Source organism: Macaca thibetana, chromosome 6 (genome assembly GCF_024542745.1).
Source record: "Macaca thibetana thibetana isolate TM-01 chromosome 6, ASM2454274v1, whole genome shotgun sequence".
In the NCBI taxonomy this organism is placed as follows: Eukaryota; Metazoa; Chordata; class Mammalia; order Primates; family Cercopithecidae; genus Macaca; species Macaca thibetana.
In genome coordinates, this window is record NC_065583.1 from 2,201,994 (window position 1) to 2,208,748 (window position 6,755).

General features: G+C 49.3%; 1 pseudogene; it reads left to right on the forward strand.

The window, feature by feature from the left end:
• The first annotated feature begins 6,358 nt into the window (after positions 1-6,358).
• Positions 6,359-6,431, forward strand: LOC126957847 (uncharacterized; annotated as a pseudogene).
• The last annotated feature ends 324 nt before the right edge of the window (positions 6,432-6,755 follow it).

The window sequence follows — 6,755 nt, forward strand, 5'->3', positions numbered from 1 at the left end:
AGGAGGGAAAATGCATCCCAGGTGCCGCCAGCTGCCACTGTTTTTCTTTGTGTGGTGTATGTGACAGAGTCTTACATTGTTGCCCAGCCTGGAGTGAAGTGGCGTGATCCTGGCTCACTGCAACCTCCGCCTCCCAGATTCAAGCGATTCTCCTGCCTCAGCCTCCTGAGTAGCTGGGATTACAGGCGCGCGCCACTACACCCGGCTAATTTTTGTATTTTGAGGTTTCACCATGTTGGCCAGGCTGGTGTGGAACTCCTGACCTCAAGTCATCCACCTGCCTCAGCCTCCCAAAGTGTTGAGATTACATGTGTGAGCCACTGTTACTGCCCTGCTGCCATGTTTTCAAGCCACTCTTAGGCTTTTCCACATCCCCCAGCATGCACCCACTCTCCTGGCATGCTTAGGGGTCTCCTTCACCATTTTGTGGAAACTGCCCAGGAAGAGCAGTCAGAGGCTGCCTGGGGCTCCCCACACAGGCATGGAGACGTAGAGGATGCAGCCTGATGCTGGACTGCACAGGACCCTCTTCCGCCAGGTTCCCCGGACACCTCCATCCCCTATTCTCGCAATCATGCCACTGCATTGGGGCGCCTGTGTCCTAAGGTTCCCATGCCACAGGCTTGAGCCCTTCAGCCCGGTCTCCCGAGGCCAGGATTGAGCCTGCTTGGCCCAGGGGAGGGGGCGGTAAATATCATGGATGGAAGCATCACGTGGGAGAGCGCTTAGTGTGGGGTCGTCACAGTGACACTGAGAGGCTGAGACACATTGTCTGACGCAGCCCAGCCAGGCACTGCCCACTCCTGAGGTTCCAGAGGACACCTTCTGTGTCACCGTATTCCAGGAGTCAAATCCTTGAAGCCTGGGACAAGTTCCACGGGGTGCAATGAGGCTGCCCCAATTTGATTTTGAAATATACAATGAAATGCCTCCCTTGGTGGTGGCCAAGCCCTGGCCCTGTCAAGGACAGTCTGGGAGCGGCAGGGCAGGCCCAGATGCCCCCTGCTGATGGACACACAGGCACGACACCCACAGCTCAGGGAGCCCGCTCCAGCCTGCCATGGAGCCCAGGGCCAGGTGGTGAGCCACAAGCCTGCTCGGGACAGTCCTTCCTGATCCTGGAAGGGACCAGCCCAATTATAACAGCTCCCGGCCTGCGAGGCTCTCAGTGGAGCGGAGCCCAGAGAGGAGGCCTGCACTGCCAGATGGGCGAGCTCATTAGAATGGGTGTGTGGCATTTCTTATGCAAATGAGGGCAAATACATCCATGGGAGAAATGTGAACAACAGACACAAGCAGGAGCACGGACTTCACCGGGTTTCGAGAGGAGAGGGAGCTGGGACAGGAGGCCAGGAGAGATCCCTGCCCCCAGCACTGCCCTGCAGTGGCCTAGCCCAGGCCTTCTGGATCTGCAAATCTGGGATGCCCAAGAGGGAAACTGAGGCCCCCCACGAGCCCTGCACGTGGGTGGGGCCTGGCCTGACCTGTGGCTCCTTGGGAGGCTGAGGGGGAAGCATTGCTTGAGGCCAGGAGTTTGAGACCAGCCTGGACAACACAGTTAGACCCCATCTGTACAAAACACTAAAAAATTTGCCAGGCATGGTGGTGCATGCCTATGGCCCCAGCTGTTTAGGAAGTTGAGATGGGAGGATCGCTTGAGCACACGACTTAGAGGTTATGATGAGCTGTGATCGCACCACTGCATTCCAACCCGGGTGACAGGATGAGACTCTGTCTTTTAAAATAGATAACATACATAATATAAAATAAATAAAAATTATAATAAAAATAAAAATGACTGTAGTGAGAACTCTTAAGGAGAGTCAGGAAGATATTGCAAATAAACTATATGAAAAAAACAATTTCCTTAAGGGTTCTTCTCATTACAGTTTTTGTTTTTTTTTTTCTGATTCTGTCTTGTGTCTTCACTGGAGCCCCTCTCTCCAGGAGCCCCCCCAGCTCTGATGTTTAGCCCAGATCCCCACCGCTCAAGCTACTGCGTCCTTACCATCAGCGCTGCTCAGTGTGGCCTTGGACCCATGACATTCTGGCATTCCCTGGGTGCCTGTTGGAAATGCAGATTCTTCAGCCCTGCCCCAGACCTCCTGACTCAAATCTCTGGGGTGGAGCCCAGGACCTCATATGCTCCAGCTCCCCAGCGGATTCTGTTGAGACCCGGCCTCTATTCTCGGTGCCTGGCTTTTCGGGGTGAGGCCCCCTGCAGACTGAGCCGGTCAGGATCTAGGCTCTCAGCAGCCCGCATGAGGCAGGGAGATAAGTCCTTCTCTCGGGGAAGGCAGAAAGCAATGGCAGGTAAGCCGGCCGACAAGGCCCTTGCCACTGAGCTGTCCCACGGAGAACCCCCGTGCCTGTTTCTCAGGGCTCTCTCTGGGTGTGCCTGGGGTGGGACTGAGCCCCAGCAATCTCCCTGCATGTCGGTTGCTGCTCTTACTTTCACTGTGGTCCCCTGGGCTGTTTCAATGCTCTATCCTGGCCCAGGGAAAGGTGGACTATGAGACCTCACAGCCAGAAAGAAGCAGCAACCAACTGAACTTCCAAATGGATTTGAGGGGTGCACAGTAGAGGAGATACAAGTTTGAAAATCAAGATGTGTTTGATTTTCTTTGGCCATCAAGAGATACATCCTGAAGGACTCTGCCTCAACATTTTTCTACATAGAAAAACAGAGTAGGGAAGAATGCAGGTTGGTGGGAGCTGGAAGATAAGGTCCACAGGCCAGGAGAGGGCCCCCAGGCTGGGTCGTGTGAGGCAGTGCCCATCTGAGAAGGGAAGCCTGCTGGCCGCAGGGTCCCCGCACCCAGGAGCTAGAGGAGAGGAGGTGGGAGGGAGAGCAGCTGCGCGTCCCTGGGTTTCTTGAGCGAGGACTGGTAAACCCCAGGGGCACGTGTAGCTGTCACAAAAGCATGCACCACCAGTGCTTCCCCCTCCCAGCCGGCGGGAGAGGAATGGACCAGGATGGAGGCGAGCTTGGCAAAGTCTTTCTGGAATCAGCATCCTCCTCCTTCCTCCCAGACTCCAGGCCCCGGGCTCGAGGCACAGTCCATCCCTGTGGAGGACTTCCGTGGATGCTGGTGGGCACAGATGCCAGCCCATCATGTGCTACCCTGGCAAATGCTAGGGAGCCAGGGGCCAGGCATCGTTCTCCCTGATGCCAGGGCACCACTCTGAGGAAAGGGAAGGAAGGACAGGTTGGTCTAAATCTACCTGCAGGGTCTGAGTGACCATACATGGGGCTGGGGGCTGAAATTTTCTGAGAGGGACTGGATTACATTTTCAGAAATTGGAATCAGAAATTGAAACTGAGCTATAAAAACAATGAGTTACATTTTGCACATGTGACTTTTGAGCCGATGATTTGTGTTTGCCATGTTTATACTTGAATGCGAAAGCACCTTGCACAGCACTTGGCATAAAGCCAGTTCCCAGTGATTTCTAGTGAATGCCTTCCTAGCTGTGTACATGGCCTGAGTGCACACTCACACACGATGGAAGCAGTCAGGGAGCGGAGAGGGTGCCCCGCTGGTGCTGTCCTGTTATTTTTATTCGGAAGTCTGTTTGCCTTTTACACATGTTTGATCCTAACATATAAACAATTTTTAGAACCTTCATGTTATGTTACATTCACATTTAATGCTAATTTTTATAACATTAGTGCAAGATGATTGAATTCCTCCCTGGTCAGAAGACCCACGTCTGAATCCTGGATCCCCTATTTGTTAGTTGAAGCCAGCAACTGCACCTCTGAGAGTCGGTGAAAAGGAGGCAATGCCTAGCTCAGGAGGCTGATAGGACGAAGTTGGAGAGGAATGAATGGAAGTCTCTTGGGACCCAGGCCTGCCTGATACTCTCTGGGCAGCTTAAAGTATGTTTTCTGAACGTTAAGGGATTAGCACAGAGCAGGCGTGCGTGCAGATGGGGTGAAATATTACTTCCATTCTTCCATGTGTGAGTCCTAAACACACACCACCTCCCCCCTACACAAACAAACCTGCAACACATGCCACACATAACACAGGCACACACACACGCACTGCAGCAACACACACTGCACGCACACAGCACAGAGTGGAACACATACACGTGTACCACCTACCACACTACACAATGCAACATATTCCCATGATATGCATGTACCACGTGCACATATATGACCCACATCACCAACAAACACGCGTGCATCATATGTACACATAATTCATCACATGCACACATGACCCACATGAACACACACATATGCCACACTGCATGCATGCATGTCTACACCACACATGATACAGGCACATACAAGGTATGTAGACACTGCATGCATGCACATTTACACCATGCTACATGCACACACCATGCTCACACATACTTGCACACACATCACTAATACACATATTTCCACACATGTCCACGACCTGCATGCACAAATCATATTGTGCACGCACCCCCCATATACTATTAGGTTGGTGCGAAAGTAATCACGGTTTTTGCCATTACTTTCAATAGCAAAAACTGCGATTACTTTTTTGTTTTTTGAGATGGAGTGTCACTCTGTTGCCCAGGCTGGAGTGCAATGGTGTGATCTCGGTTCACTGCAACCTCTGCCTCTGGGGGTCAAGTGATTCTCCTGCCCCAGTCTCCCCAGTAGTTGGGATTACAGGTGTGTGCCACCATTCCCAGCTAATTTTTGTATTTTTAGTAGAGATGGAGTTTCACCATGTTGGCCAGGCTGGTCTTGAACTCCTGACCTCAGGTGATCTGCACACCTCGGCCTCCCAAAGTGCTGGGATTACAGGCGTGAGCCACCGCGCCCAGACAAAAACTGCGATGACTTTTGCACCAACCTAATGCATGTGCACAGGCAAGTTTGGTAAGCAGGCGTTGCAATAATTAAAGATGACACGAGGTGGCACCATGACACTTTTACTCAGAAATCGTATTTGCCTATTTTTACACAGTTGTGATTATACTCTATATTAGTAGCTCTCTAAGTGTAGCCAAAACTATTTTCATAATAATGGTAAGATGTGATTTGCCTTTTCTCATTCTCATTCTCCCATGAGTATACAGTGGAATTTTCCAGAGACGCCGTGATGTGTGACATTGCAACAGATTGAAGGCAAAAGCAGATCTGAGAATCAGCTCAGACATCTACCTAGAGATTTGCCAGTGGAAAACGACGCAACTCACTACTTTTTCAGAAGATATTGTTGCTTCCCATACAAAAGTATTTATTGTTAACATACAACAATGGGTTTGTTGTTTTTTAATTTAAAAAATTGCGCAATGTGGATTCTTTTTAAAGCTTATTTTTAATTGAAAATGAAATTATTTAATGTGTACAACATGATGTTTTGAAATATGTAGACCTTGTGGAATCATTGCTATTTTAAAATAAGTAAATATTTCAAAATCTCCTCAAATTTAATCTCTATTACAGTAAAATTGATAGATACAATTCACGTAAAGTTCTTTAGGGTCCACAGGAAATTTTCAGAGTGTAAAGCTATCCTGAGAAAAAATATTTAACAATCACTCTTCTATATGGAATCACATGTCCATAAATATATTTGAGGTTAATCATTTTCATTTATTTTAAATGTATAAGGAACCAACAAGAAAAGAGAAAAGAAAAGCACTTGGAATCCTATTGCACGGGGACAAGAGACAATCACAACTGGCATTTCCATGTTTTCTCCTAGTTGTGTTTCAGAGCATCCATTTCCAGGTTAGTGTGTTCCGAATATAGGCTCTGTGGCCTACGCTCTGAATATGAGCCCTGCATCCTAGGCGCTGGGTATAAGACTTGGGTCCTAGGCTATGGATATGTCTTGTGTCCTAGACTCTGGGTATCAGCCCTGGGTCCTAGGCCCTGGGTATAAGCCATGTGTCCTAGGCTGTGGGTATAAGCCCCGCGTCCTAGGCTCTGGTGATAAGCCTTGGGTCCTAGGCCCTGGATATAAGCCTGGGGTCCTAGGCTCTGGGTATAAGCCCCAGGTCCTAGTCTCTGGGTATAATCCCCGCATTTTAGGCTTTGGGTATAAGCCCTGGGTTCTTGGTCCTGGATATAAGCCCCATATTGTAGGTCACCTACCAGATTGAGAGCCCAGTCAAAGTTCTTTCTCAAGGTGTGTCTAGGACGTCAGAAAACCGAGAGATATGGCCAGACTCTGAGCCCCCCGAAAAGGGTTCCCAGACCTTTTGCGAGAGGGAGGCTTTGCCTGCCCAGAGCCCACCGAGTCTTGGAGTCTTAGAGGGCTGCCCAGCTCCTCAGGTAGGCCTGTCTGCACCTCAGCCTCACCCTGGTCTGGGTATCCACCCCATACAGATATGTTTTTAAAAATTGAGGAATAGCTTTGCACAGTGGCAGTATTGTAGCTGATGAGGTTTATCCAAGGCGCAATTATTGCTAATTGAAAAATTGAGGAATAGTTTAGTAAAACACACAGATCTTAAGTATGTAGTTCAATGGTTTTTTACAAGTATCTGTCTGTAGCCAACACCCCAATCAAGGCAGAAAACATTGCCACCATTGTAGAAAATTCCCTCCAATCCCTTTACAGTCTACTCAACTTCCCTAGTCCCCTAATCCCCAAGCAGCCATTATTCTGATTTGTATTCCAGAAAAGTAGTTTTTCTGGAGCTTTTTTTTTTTTTTTTTTTTTTTTTTTTTTTACAGAGTTTCGCTCTTGTTGCCCAGCCTGGAGTACAGTGGTGTGATCTCAGCTCACTGCAACCTCCACTTCCTA